Source organism: Quercus robur, chromosome 8 (assembly GCF_932294415.1).
Source record: "Quercus robur chromosome 8, dhQueRobu3.1, whole genome shotgun sequence".
In the NCBI taxonomy this organism is placed as follows: domain Eukaryota; kingdom Viridiplantae; phylum Streptophyta; class Magnoliopsida; order Fagales; family Fagaceae; genus Quercus; species Quercus robur.
In genome coordinates this window covers 19,441,659-19,456,771 of record NC_065541.1, presented here as the reverse complement: position 1 = coordinate 19,456,771, position 15,113 = coordinate 19,441,659, and the positions used below count along the sequence as shown (strand labels likewise).

At 33.8% G+C, this 15,113-nt stretch overlaps 1 protein-coding gene and 1 long non-coding RNA gene across 2 annotated transcripts in view; one reads left to right on the top strand and one right to left on the bottom strand.

Moving 5' to 3' along the window:
• The window catches only part of LOC126694908 (disease resistance protein SUMM2-like), a 67,051-nt gene that overhangs the window by 37,710 nt on the left and 14,228 nt on the right, over nucleotides 1–15,113 (bottom strand). The window lies entirely within an intron of this gene.
• On the top strand, nucleotides 639–3,521 carry LOC126694910 (uncharacterized). The gene is made up of 2 exons (XR_007645929.1): nucleotides 639–975; nucleotides 3,166–3,521. It is a non-coding gene; the product is annotated as an uncharacterized LOC126694910 (long non-coding RNA).

The following is a 15,113-nucleotide window of genomic DNA, read 5'->3' as shown; positions in this document are numbered from 1 at the left end:
CCAAACAAAAAACACAATAAACCCATTTCAAAAATCGAGCCAGAGAATCTAGTCCCTAAAAAGTGGAAAGAGGTTCAACCTGAGATTAACATAACGAAGAAAGAGAGGCGAAAGATTGCTCAGGACTTGGAGTTCGGTGGCAAGGAGGTTATGGGTGGAGGTCGGCGGCGGCAGTGAGGCCTTGCACCACGGCACTGTGAGACAGAGAGAGAGGATGAGAAAGCAAGAAAGAGTCTGGCGAGAGAGAATGAGAAAAAAAAAATGAATGTTTTTTTTTTTTTTTTAATAACAGTTTTCTTAATTTTTTTTAATTACAAAAAAAAAAAAAAAAAAAAGTCAAAACGACGACGTTTTGGCTCACTTAACGGCAGTAGATAATTGAGGTCTAACGAAGTACCAAATTGACAACATTTAAAAGTTAAAGGACTGAAATGACAAAACTAAAAGTTAGATGACTGAAATGAAAAAAGCTGAAAGTTAGAGAGCCAGTCTTACAGTTTTGCCTGATATTTTTATCAAAAAGAAAACTTCTACAGGGTTTTATTTTTATCTTTTTCGTGAGTGGGAATATAATAATAATAATAAATCTTTACTTTGGTGAGTGGTGGTAATAAAGCCATTCCAGACTCGTTCTTTAATAAGACCTTACTTTAGCTTGAAGCGCTAGATCAAATACTTCACGGTCTGCGTTTGAGTGAGAGAGAGGGTTCTTCTCAAAAAAAAAAAAGAGTGAGTGAGAGAGAGAGAGAGATCATATGGGGATTTGGGATTATATTTCCTCTACAAGCAATTTGGTGATACAAAACGCACCTGATCTAAAGACTGTTGTTGCCAAGGTTGATGACGTCGTTAGGACGAAGGTGATCCAGTCCATGCAAGACGAGGAAACTCGTTCCAAGGCCGGTCGGATTGCTACCAACTTTGCTAAAAGCGCTGCGGTTGTTGCTTGCGAGGAGGGCGTCAAAACCATCCCAGGTCTATCACTCCAACTACCTACACTATCACACTGCCCCCCCCCCCCCCCCCCCCCTAATTTTGTTGTGCTCCGCAAAAAAAAAAAAAAAAAAAAAGGTTTAGTTTTGATCAATGTATAGATAGTTCTAACTTCTCCAAACTTAACTTTTAAAGGTTTAATCATCATAATGATTAATAAATAATAATAAATAAATCCTAGTTGTTGGTACTTCAGTTAGATTTAATAGCATTAGATATAATCAAGAATTTAGCATTAATATAGTGAAGTAAGAACATTATTTTGAATGTATATTGTATAGACTCAAATATGAATGAAAATTGATATATCTTAAAAAAATCAACTAAAAAAATTCTAGAGATAACAAGATTAAAATTTTTGTTGATGAGAAGAGGAATTGGGAAAGACAGTTACGTATTCTTGCTATGGCATGATATAGGGCAGTGGTAATGTGCGGTTGAAAGGTTGAAAGATATTCGATAATCGTTATAGAGTGGTGTTGTGAGCATGAAAATATTTGATATGCAGTGGGATTCTGCCAATAGTTACAATATTTGATATTGCACTTGTTGATAAAACTTGATAAAAATTACTTCTAGGTTGGTGCATTTTGCATTTGTTGATGCGTGTACATTTACTTTGTATTCATGAAATTTCTCTACACTATTTATGTGAGAATGACAAGCTGCAAGGGAGAACTCTTTACCCATTCCAATATAAAGGATTAGTCCATCAAATAATAGATCGCAATTAGTTTGTCAAACAACCTATTTTCATCACCATCAATACTCTATGTACATTTAGTTATATTCCGTAAGGCATTTTGCACCTTTATAAATATTGTTGAAGTGAAAATCCATTACGTTATTTGATAATTTGATTGTTGAAAGTGGAGGAGGGGGACTTGAACCTTGGTTTTCCTCATAAAGGAGATCAAGAAATGCCACTAAACTACAAGGTTTTTGGGCGAAAATCCATTAGGTTCTTCTTTCTTACTTTTTGCTACTTTTTGGTTTCTTGATTAGCATATATACTTATGTTACCATTCTTGTCGTGGAATTACATGGTGCTTTCGAGAAAGATATGGTCTCTACTTATCATGGACGAATTAATACCCTGTAATCTTTTATTACAATACGATCAAAATATCACATAAACATGCACTTCTTCTTCTTATTAAGTCACTTATCCCTTTCAACAACCATATAAATCTCCCGAACTTAAAATTCATAGTTTAGAATTGTGAGGTTTAACACATGGGATGTCTAGTGGTTTTTTGGCTTCATGGCTAGACTCTTTATTTTCACAAAGTGCTTAGCCACCATATTTATTTTTATAGGATTTTTTGGGTTCCTTCATTAAAAAAATTACATGTTGAACATGTCAGTTTACATTCTTGAATGCAATACACCCATATTTCAACTTCTCAATACTTGGAGGATAATGTATTACACCCTTTTAATTCTTAATTGTATGTATATAATGAAGCGAGAACTTTAAATGAATCCAATAATTTTGATTTTAGAAAACTACTTTCGTGAAAAGGCCTATTTATCATAAATATTGAGTTTGCAAATATCAAAGCAATTGGATTTATATAAACTCCACCAATTATATCTCAAGTGAAATATTATTTTTATTTGTTTTGATAATTCAAAAGTTGGGGGAGGGGAAATTTAAACACTAGACGTCTCCGTTATAAACACCATGAATTGTCAATTGAGTTACAAAGCTCTTGGCATCTCAAATGAAATACTTATATGCTTAGTTTTTGGAATTCTTATGACATTAAGTAAAATGTCCTTCATGGCCATTATCATAATTCCTTGATTAATAATGTAAATGATGATATTCACATGTATATGTGGGGAAGATATTCGGAGTACATTATTCATTAGCACAAATGTACTATAACCCTCTCACCAGATATTCATACTAGATGTCAACATTCACATTAAGTTTGAATTGCATTGAATACTTTGCTACAAGCCTTGTAGCAACTGAATCATATTAAAACGATTTGACCACCATCCATATCAAGATTGGAATTGTGTGCCACAAACAGATTATTATTTTAGTCTTTTGCATGAGTAAAATAAGCTTACATATGATCCAGGAGAACCAAATCCTTGTAATCCTACCACATATTGTTCTTTTGTCTTAATCTTCTTTTGTTTCTACTGTAATTGTAGGTGGATCATTGTTTTATAAGATTTTTTTGCAATTTCTCCATAACGAAAAGAAGTCTGGGGAGTAATGACGTAGAGACAAAGGCATTGCAAGCTAAGTAGAAGACAATTTCATTTCAAGGAGACAAGATGGGTGGAGTGATGAAATAATTGTTAACTATTGGGATGATAAATATTTTTATGTCTTAGATTTTATGTAATTATTGTGGAACCCCCCTCCTCACCCTCGTTTGGTGTTTGTTTTGAGTTGTGGCAGAATTGGGTGTGATGAGGAATGATGTATGCTGTTAAGTATTGGAGTGATGAATTTATTATTAAGTACTTGGATAATAAGGATTTGTATGTCTCAAATTTTGCAATTTTGTGTAATTATTCTTTTCTCTCTCTCTCTCTCTCTTTGTCCCCTCCCCCTAAACCACCTCTTTGGCCTTTGTTTCAATGTGGAGGAATTGGGTGATTAGGAATTATTTATGTTGTTAATATACTAATCTTTAAGGCTAAATTTGTAAACCACACCCCTAAAGTTTGGGGGTGTTTGGATTTTAAATCCTAAAGTTTCAGAATTTAGATTTTACCCTTTGAAGCTCTGTTACGTTTGCATCAGTTGCCCATCCAACCATATTTTTTGTTAAGTACCACAAATTTGCCACTATGCTTAGTTTATCCAATAAAATGATGCTCTCATTATTTTTGTAGCCTAAAAAATTTTAAATTATTAAATAATTTAAAATGAAACTACGAAGCAAATAATTAATCCCAAAAGAACTGAAACTATGAAGCAATGAAGCAACCCAAATTGATCAACGAAGATTGTATCATTAGAAGACTAGTTCTCAGATTTATCAAACCATACAAACAGACATGCTGATAGGAATATCTACAAAAGATATCCACAATCACTAAACATCAGATCCTGAGATGTAGACCATGTCTAACCAGGGACAGAGAAGTCCTTGCTTTATGATTCTGCAACAAAAAACACAAATTTGGTCAATTGGATTTATGGTCTCCGCAAAAGGAATGTTTAAAATTTTACAAAGGAGACCAAGCATCTTCACCAGACTTAGCATTAAAAAGTAGAACAGAATGTACAACGGAACTTTTATTTTAATTTTTTGAGATATAACTTATTTACTTGCATAAAACCATGATTCATGTTGTATATTTAGTGCCTGTTTGTTTCAGCTTTTCCAACCCAAAAAGCACTTTTTGAAACCAAAAATGTATTATATGCGTTTGGTGGAAGCTAAAAAGCAACTTTTCAGAAAAAGTTGTATTTAGCTCATGTGAAGAGAATGCGTGTTCTCTTAACGAAGCTGTGAGGAGCCTTTTCCAAAAGCTCGTGCATGTTAAGAAATCCTACCGTTGGACTCTGGGTGAAGTTACCAAATTGCCCTTCACATTTTATTGAAAATCTAACTTTACCATTTGATAAATCAAAAGATAAGTTTCATGCCATTCCTCATTCCTCTCATCTTTCTGCTCTGCCCTTTGCCCTCTCAATAACAAATTTCCAAATCCAAATACAAAAAAAAATCTATAACAAATTCCCAAATCAGCTAAGGAAAAAAAAAAAAAAAAAAAATCAATCCCTTGCAAATTAGGATTCCTCAAAATGCACAAAAAAAAAAAAAAAAAAAAAACCATCAGAATATAGCAAAATCTTTCAAATGGAGTTTGTACCCATCTTGCGGTGGATGGATTATGGAGGTTTGGAGAAGAAGTTGAAGAGTCTCTAGCTCCAAGAGGACGGATGAGTTCTTGCAAGCACTTATTGATGAGCAAAGGTGTAAGGAGGAAGAGGGTAACACTATTATTGACCATTTGCTTTCGTATGCTCTGCTCTGATCCAATCTTCCCAATCTAAATCATCCCGTTTATGAGTGGTTGAATTTAGAGAAAAAGAAAAGAATCAAGAAGATCAGGGTGAAGAAGTGCATGGGTGTTACAGATGAAGTGCTAAGAGAAAAGGGAGAAGGAAAAAAAAAAAAAAAAAAAAAGGAGGAGGAAGAAGGATAGCTCTGTGGAACGTTCTCAAGTTTGGAGGAAGTGGTAGGGAAAAAAAGAGGAAAGAAGGAAAAAAAAAGAAAAGAAAAGAGTAAGGGTACGTGTGTGGAGGAGAAAAAAAGAGGGGAAAAAAAGGAAAAAAAAAGAAGGAAATGCGGTACATGTGTGGAGGAGAAAAAAAGAGGGGAAAAAAAGGAAAAAATAAGGAAATGTTATCACGATATTTTCACAATATTTTACAATAAATTTTAAGTGGTAGGTTATTATTAGCTAATGTTGGTGAGAAAAAAATAATTTTAATTGTACGTTTAAATTAAAATCAATATCAATTTTTATCACAATATTTTCACAATACTTTCACAATAAATCTTAAGTAGTAGGTTATTATTAGCTAATATTGGTGAGAAAAAAATAATTTTTTTTAGAATGAGAAAAAAGTAATTGCAATAGTACGTTCAAATTAAAATTAGTATCAATTATTACAATATTTTCACAATACTTTCACAATAAATTTTAAATGGTAGGTTATTATTAGCTAATATTGGTGAGAAAAAAAAAATTTCACAATATTGATTTAAGTATGAAAGAAACTCCTTTTTCTACACATTATCCTTTTTGGTAATTTACCACTCAAACCACCACTTTTATAAGTGCTATCCAAATACTCAGCTTTTTTAAAAAGAACTTTTTAATTGTTTTTACCAAACACTCAGCTTTTACAAAAAGCCCTGTTTCATACCGCATTTTTTGAAAACCCCACTTTTTCAAAAAGCCTAGTTTCAAAAAGCTGAACCAAACTCACCTTTAGTGATTCAGAAATGTACACCACTTTTTGACGCTTGTTGCCAAGCCTAATTTTTTTTTTTAAACAAACAATATTTTAATTTCAACACTCCACTTGAGTGTAGATTTACCAATATTTCTTATTAATCTAGGAGGAGTATCCTTTGGTCTAGAGGGACACAGTTAACTGAGGTTAAGTGGGACCTTAGGGATGGTACTAGGGGTGTGTAAAAAACTGATGAACCGAAAAAATCGGTTGAAACCGATCAAACCAAGTTCAATTTTTCAGTTCAGTTCCGATTCGGTTCGGTTTCGGTTTGAATTTTAGAAAACCGAAATATTTCGGTTCGGTTTCGGTGCTGGATTTTTTAAAACTGAAACCAACCGAACCGACCGATTTATATATATGTATATATTTATGTAACTTTAAGAAGTAAATGATTAGTAGCTTAGTGGTATGCTTCCTGTGTTTTGGCTAACTGATCCCCAGTTCGAGCCTTCGCGCGTGGGTTTTGCTATTTAATTTTTTAAAACCCTAATAGTGGCATGATATAAATACCTTCTTTTCTTTTCTTTTCTTCAGCCGTCCCCTTCCCCAAATTTCTGTGTCTCCTTTCTATCCTTCACGCTTCATTCAGCTTAGCGCCTCCTCATTATTATTATTATTTTTTTTCTTTCTTTCTCTGAGTCCATGCCCTCCTATTCTTTTCTTTTCTTTTCTTCAGCCGTCCCCTTCCCCAAATTTCTGTGTCTCTTCTCTCTATCCTTCACACTTCAGTGCCTCTTCTTCATTTTTTTTTTCTTTCTTTGAGTCCCGTGGTCCTTTCTTTACCTACCCCCTTCCCCAATTTTCTGTGTCTCTCTCTACCCTTCTTGGCATTCTCGCTTCAGTGCCTCCTCATTCTTTTTTTATTTTCTTTCTTTCTCTGAGGCCATGGACCATGGCCATGCCTCTCTCTTCTCTCTGAGTCACATATCTCTGTTCTTTATTGAAAAATCACTACAGAGACATATGGTGGTAGGCTCAAGCATGGTGTTCTCCTGCTATGATGCGGCAACGGTAAAGTTCTGTGTGGACCCTTCTGCTAATTCAAAATATTTTCAATTTTATGTTGGAATTTGTTTGTAAATTGTTGAACAAATATTTTTGGAAGTTTTTCTTTCTCTATTGTTCTAATTTGTTCAACATCTCTCTCTGTTGCTCTATTGGTTTGTTTTTTATATGTGATTAAAGTTAGGGACTTAGGGTTTTGAAAATCCCTCTTTGGAAAACCGAAAACCGACTGAAACTGACCAAAACCAAAATACACCAAAATCAATTGATTTCCAGCCATTTCGATTGATTTCGGTTGAGAATTTCACAAACCGAAATATTCGGTTTCGGTTGGCCATACCCATGAAAACCGACCGAAACTGAACCGAGCACACCCCTAGATGGTACTAACATTCCAATTGACCATTTCTTTGGCCTAGTTTCAGAGTTGGGAACAAAGGCACAGAGGCCGAGAAACTTTCTTGTGTGACTGTTTGACTGATCAGATGGACAAGACCTCTAGTCTTGGAATTAGCAACTAGTATTATCTATGTATGATACTCCTTTGCCAAACTCTGTTGAAGTATTCTGGCCGTATACTAAGTTAGGTTCTTATGAGGCTAGGGTGGGATCTTGTAAGATACCCTACAAGATTATTGTTTTAGCTTTGAAAAATATTTGGTGAATGTTGTGCCTATGAGGGACATTGTTGTTTCTCACAGCTATCCTCTATGTAAGGCTTGTGAGGAAACTCTTGGTCATATTTGAAGCCTATGTTCTTTGGCTCAAGCTGTGTGGTTTGGTGATTTATTAACAATCCTAGTCGATAACTAAGTTCCCAAACTCATTAAGGCTTGGGGGTATCTACTTGGTTAACTAGTAATAAGCTGAACAATATGTTTTGGATTGTTTTTTTTATAATGCTTCAGCTACTATTTGGCCATTACGAAAATTCAAATGTAAGGTAGCCATGGAAGGTGATATAGTTTCATCAACTACTGTCTAACATATAGTCATTACAAGTCATCTATATGAAAGCAAGGGTGATGTAGAACAGACAACACATTCCTTCCTAGAGCAGTAGAGGCGCCGGAAGTCACAACGCAAGGTCAAGGGGGGCGCTAGTAGTGGCCATTAGGACGACAATGTCAAAATTGCATGAAATTTGATAGGTTGAAAGGAAATGACATTTTGATCCAGACTCATGACCAATGCCATGAGCGTCGCTTAATTAAGGCAAATTCATTCGTTAAGGCCCTAAAAATAGTGTTTTTGCTATTTATAGTAATATTTGTTTTTCCTTATAATTTTTAGTTTAAAAGTCAGAATAAGGTCTATCTGTTTTGAGATGACCCTTAATGTTAGTAATTTATGATTTTGCATTTAACTCAATTTTGCTATTTGTAGTAAATTTTGGAATTTTGTCACCTAATCGCATAATTAGTGCGAATTAGGGTTTTGGATGTTTCCTAGTCGTCCTAGGGTTTTACTTTTTGGTATTTATATGTTTTGTGGCTATCAAAGGCAAATCAGACTATTATCAATAAACACAGACTTTTTGTCAAATTCTGAAAGCTCGAAATGTGTGAAAACACAAGAGCTTGTTTAGATCCCCAATTCAAATTACGGCTTGATTGATTTTACACTAACTTAATACTAAGTGCGGAATAGTGTAAACGCAAGCAACCATGCAAGAGAGCTACTCTAATTCATATTTAAAGCAACACAGCAGTAAAATGAAATGAATAAGAGTAGGGAAGAGAGATGCAAATACAAATAACACCGAGACGTGTTATTGAAGAGGAAACCGAAGAACTCGGCGAAAAACCTCTCCGCCACCCTCCAAGCGGTAATCGATCCACTAGACAATCAGTTGGGATACACATGTAAGCAAGAGACCCTTCAAGCCTAATCTACCCGATGTACTTAAGCCCTCCAAGCTCCTACTCCAACAAGGCTTCTTGGAACCGTGTCTTGTCTAGCTCTCTGAATCCCGCAACAATCTCCATGTAGCATCCACCAACCTTGGCATCTTCCAATGCTTCCCAGCAACACCAAAAACACTCACTACACTCTGAAAAGGTGTAAATTATGTTTGGGTACAAATCTCCTCTCAAGGTATGATAATAGGAGAGGGAAGGAGAAGAGGCTACAATTAATTCTCACTAAGGATGAGTAGCTCTCTCTAAAAAAGATGGGTGTGTGTGTTGTAGAAAACCTATCTAGGGTTTTTCTCTCTGAATGGTCTCTCTTACATATGTGAGTAATGAGGGTATATATAGTATGAGTGAAGGGTAAGGAATTCACACATAAAAATCCTCCAGGCAGAATGTTTCATGACTGTCTTGCGGGAAGGTCTTACCCGCGAGACACTCGCGAAAACGATAGCCTGGCACGACTCTTCAGCTTCGAGTCATGTGCTCCTCACATGCTCTTTCGCAGCTTAGCTTCTCGCGAGCTTCTCGCGAAATCCACTGATTCTTCATTTAAGCTTGAGTCTTCACCAACTTAATACTAAACCCAATACAATAAAATCCCACAAAATACAAGGAACACATTTAGAGCAATTACAACACTTTTTGTCATGGAATAAAGCCAACATAAAACATAGTTGTACATCACAACTTTACAAATTCTTTTTCTGGTGGATTCCAGTTTATCTTCTTATGAATTCAAGGAAACCCCTCGTGGAGTCGAGGTTTGCTACCAGAAGCTAATAATTTAGTCTTTGTTCTATCAAGAGAGTATCGTGTGTGCTTTCTTCAGGTTTCAGTGACATAACTACTAAACTATTTAAATTTTATGATGGCTTCATGCAGCAAATAATTTGTGTTCTATACATATTTTGTTTAGCTATTGCATTCTTCTTGCATGAAGTAGCCTTTTTGATAGTTTCTAGACCCCTTAAAAACACAATTGGATTAACCTTGGTAATTAGCCAAGTTGTTACTTAGTCCAAATTCCAAATCTAGGTTATCACAATAAAAAAATCATATCATGCAAAACAGCGGAAAAATAAATAACACAATGATATGATCACCCAGGAAACCAAACCGATAAAAACCTGGGAAGGATTTAACCTAGCTATCCTCAAGGTAAACCTGAATCTACTATGAAAGAATAGAAGTTGTACAATAGGACTTAGACTGCTAACATCCTATTACTACCCACCAATAGAAACTTACTGACACGACCATGTGCAAGCTCCGAGACCACGAACTCCTTCTTTCTTGGATTCTCCAGCAAGTACAAGCACACCCACTTGTGTTTCTTTAAGTTCTTATGGTAGCAACTGAATGATCATAAAGTTCTTGAACGAATCTCCTTCTTGATAATCCTAAGCTTGTGTAAAGGAAAGCTCATCACAGATCTCACAAGAGATTTACACAAACAGCAATATGAGCAACACTAAAACGTGGCTAGGGTTTCCCTTATATACCTAGGACAAAAATACATAACCCTAAACGTTTTAAATAAACTAGGGCTGAGTTGGAATTTTGTAGAAAACGCATTCTGCCCGAATTTCGATTGATCGAGCCTAAGTTTCGATTAATCGAACTAGGCCGAAATGCTTTAATAAATCTGCATCAACTTAAATCCAACTTTACATAAATGAACCAACTTTGAGCAAGTCTAAACACGACTAAACATCTTGTTTTGATCATGGTTTGCCAACAATACACATTAGAGTTCTAAATACATAAGATTCTAAGTCTTTAGAACCTAACACTTTTTAATAAAATCTTTCTTACTTATTAGAAAAAAAAAAGAAAAAGATTTTAAATTTGGGGAAATACTTGATCTTCTCTTGATTTAATATACTTTTTGCAGGGACCATAGTTCCATTTGATCTTTTTTTTTTTTTTTGGTTGCAGAATCACAGATTTGGGATTCATCTATCCCTAGGAACATTTGGTCTATTCCTCCTGGTTAGTGTACAAAAGCAGTGCACACTTGTGGTATGTTGATATTCAATGGTTGTGAATATCTTTCATAGCTATTCCCAACTGACATGCTTCGTATGTATGATTTGATAATCTGTGGAAAAAATATGCTAATGATACAAGCTTCTTTAATCATCAATTTGGCTTTACTTCTTTGCATCATGTTTTTGACTTTTTTGGGTTAATTAGTTGAGAAGTTTTTGGGTCATCTACCAATATGTAGCAGTTTTCTTCCCATATCTCTATTGTTCCTATGTATTCATCATGAAATTATTCGTGATTATATATGGCATTATCTTTATATTTATATCCATTCAATTGTTTTCTTGTTTTATCCTAATTTATGATTCTAATTGATTCAAATTTTGTTTCATCACAACTTGATTGTTGTTTAATCACTCTCAAAATGATTGGTGCAACCTATAAATTGACTCGAGACTGAGAATATCAATCTCCACTAGAGGTCCCTTTTAATTGTTTATTTAGTATATTAAACTTGGTTTGAGATTTATAATTTACCTCCTTTCCCTTTTCAAAATATGTTTAGCCAAAATTTTATTGAGGTTGCTTAGGAGATTTTCAATAAATAAGCTCAATCATGATGGTTCCTAAATGTCTTAATTTTTTACCTAATAGTTGGAATTTGTTCAAATATGTCCCACAACTTCATTTTGTTTACAATGAAGTGTTTCAATCATTCGGCTTATCTCAAATTGGACCTTTACCTCGCAAACATTAGGCCCTTCAATACCTAGACTCATGAACTTATGTGACATACAGGATTTGAAGTGGTCCAAGCTCAAATCCAATCACAACCCAACAACCAAAGTTATTACAAAAACCAATGCATTGGAATGATCCTTCTCCTATGGATTTTTTTTTTATTTTATTTTTATTTTTAAATTACCACTTAATTTTTGTGGGAGCATTTTGATTGGTTGATGTTTTGATTAAACGGGTTAGTGATTTTGAGGAGGATTTGAGCAAAATAAAGTATGGATCTAAGATGTTATCAGATTAAATTGAGTGCATGTGTGTATTTGAATAGACCTATAAATTGGACTTGTTGATAAAATTTGATAAAAATTACTTCTAGGTTGGGGCATTTTGCATTTGTTGATGCATGTACATTTACTTTGTATTAATGAAATTTATCTCCACTATTTATGTGAGAATGACAAGCTTCAAGGGAGAACTCTTTACCCATTCCAATATAAAGGATTTGTCAATCAAATAATAGATGATAATTAGTTTGTCAAACAACCTATTTTCATCACCATCAATTCTCTATGTACATTTGGTTATATTCCATAAGGCATTTTGCACCTTTATAAGCATTGTTGAAGTGAAAATCCATTAGATTATTTGATAATTCAATTGTTGAAAGTGGGGGAGGGGGACTTGAACCTTGGTTTTCCTCATAAAGGAGATCAAGAAATGCCACTGAACTATAAGGTTTTTGGGCGAAAATCCATTAGAATCTTCTTTCTTACCTTTTGCTACTTTTTGGTTTCCTGTTTAGCGTATATACTTATGTTACCATTCTTGTTGTCGAATTACATGGTGCTTTTGAGAAAGATATGGTCTCCACTTATCATGGATGAATTAATACCCTGTAATCTTCTATTACAATACGATCAAAGTATCGCATAAACATGCACTTCCTCTTCTTATTAAGTCACTTATCCCTTTCAACAACCATATAAATCTCACAATCCCGAACTTAAAATTCACAAGTTAGAATTGTGAAGTTTAACACATTGGATGTCTAGTGGTATTTTGGCTTTATGGCTAGACTCTTTATTTTCACAAAGTGCTTAGCCACCATGTTTATTTTTCTAGGATTTTTTGGGTTCCCTTATTAAAAAAATAATAATTACATGCTGAACATGTCAGTTTCCATTCTTGAACGCAATAATATTTCAACTTCTCAATACTTGAAGAATAATGTATCACACCCTTTTAATTCTTAATTGATGTATATAATGAAGTGAGAACTTTAAATGTGTCCAATAAATACCAAGAATTGTCAATTGAACTACAAAGCTCTTGGCATCTCAAATGAAATACTTATATGCTTAGTTTTTGGAATTCTTATGTCATTAAATAAAATGTCCTTCATGGCCATTATTGTAGAACTAGACTTTAAATCATTTTTCCTTGATTAATGATTTAAATGATGAGATTCACATGTATATGTAGAGAAGATATTCGCAGTACATTATTCATTAACATAAATGTACTATAACCCTCTCACCAAATATTCGTACAAGATGTCAACATTCACAATAAGTTTGAATGGCATTGAATACGTTGCTATAAGCCTTGTAGCGACTGAATCATATTAAAACGATTTGACCACCATCTATATCAAGATTGGAATTGTGTGCTATGGGATAGATTATTATTTGTGTTTTGTGTGAGTAAAATAAGCTTACATATGATTAAGGAGAACCAAATCCTTAATATCCTCCGACATTTTGTTCTTTTGTCATAATCTTCTTGTGTTTCTACTATATTTGTAGGTGGAACGTCATTTTATAAGACTGTTTCACAATCTCTCCATGAAGAAAAGAAGTATGGGGGTAATGAAGTGGAGACAAAGGCATTGAAAGCTAAGATAAGCAAAATGGAGGAAGAAATCACAGAATGCAAGAAATTAATTGAACGAGCAGAGAAACATAGGCCTTTATGCAGATTTCTAGCTAGAGAAAATCTCTTCCTTCAAATCAAATGTGGATAAAAAAACATAGGATGTGAGTAGAGAGTCTTCATGAATTTTTGGATGATTTGATAGTTCCTACCAACACAATAACTAGGAAGAATTTTAAGTAGAAGGCAATATCATTTCAAGGAGACAAGATGGTGGAGTGATGAAATAATTGTTAACTATTGGGATGATAAATATTGTATGTCTCAGATTTTGTGTAATTATTGTGGAACCCCCCCTCCTCACCCTATTTTGGTGTTTGTTTTGAGTTATGGCAGAATTGGGTGTGATTAGGAATGATATATGTTGTTAAGTATTGGAATGATGAATTTATTATTAAGTATTTGGATAATAAGGATTTGTATGTCTCTCTCTCTCTCTCTCTCTATCTCTCTCTCCCTCCCTAAACCACCTCTTTGGCCTTTGTTTTGATGTGCCGGAATTGGGTGATTAGGAATCATATATGTTGTTAATATACTAATCTTTAAGGCTAAATTTGTAAACTACACCTTTAAAGTTTGGGGGTGTTTGGATTCTACACCCTGAAGTATCACATAAACTTGCCATGCGTGCTTAGTTTGTCTAATAAAATGATGCTCCCATTATTTTTGTAGCCTAAAAATTTAAATTATTAAATAATTTAAAATGACATGGTATAATAAAAATGATGACGTCATTTTTAAATATAAAAAATCAAGCCTTTTTTTTATACCTTCACTCCATTATTTGTTTATTATACCATCACTCCATTATTTGTTTAAAATGACATGGTATAATAAACAAATAATGTCTATTCTTAAACAAATAGAAAATCAAGCCTTTTTTTTTTTTATAAACCCACGCAGCCTTCTCCCAAGCCTTTCTAATCTATAAGATGGCATTTGGTACGGAGGAATCCACATTACTCCTGGCATCTAGATTCCTAAGAATGTAGCTATTCTTATGTTTGGTTTCATTGGGAATCTCTTAAAATTCCTAGGAATGTGAGATGATAATGTTTGGTTTATTCCTAGGAATCTTAAATGAATTATTTATTTTTCCCATTCTATCCTTAGATTTGAATGTGAACTACCAAGTCCTTTAAAAAAAATCTTCCTCTAAATAAATAATGAAAAACCAAATATAAACTATTAATTATAACCAATTCATTAAAATTGTAGTCTAACATTTCAAAATGACAAGTACAATACAAAAATAACTATTTAAATTCTCAAATGCTTTATTCTTAATAATAATTTTTAAAAGAGTTTAATCCATAACAAAACAACCTAACAATGTTTAGGTCTATGAGACCATAGAAGTAGCAATAAAAGTAAAAGTAGTTCATCAACAATGAAACAAATGCGATCTATTACGTATACAATGTATTAGCAATGAGTAAAAATAATCACATTTACGTGTATCAACTATAAGCGATTCTCCAACTTTGATTCTTTCTGATATAGACAGTCCTTTGATTATCAATAGCTCATTG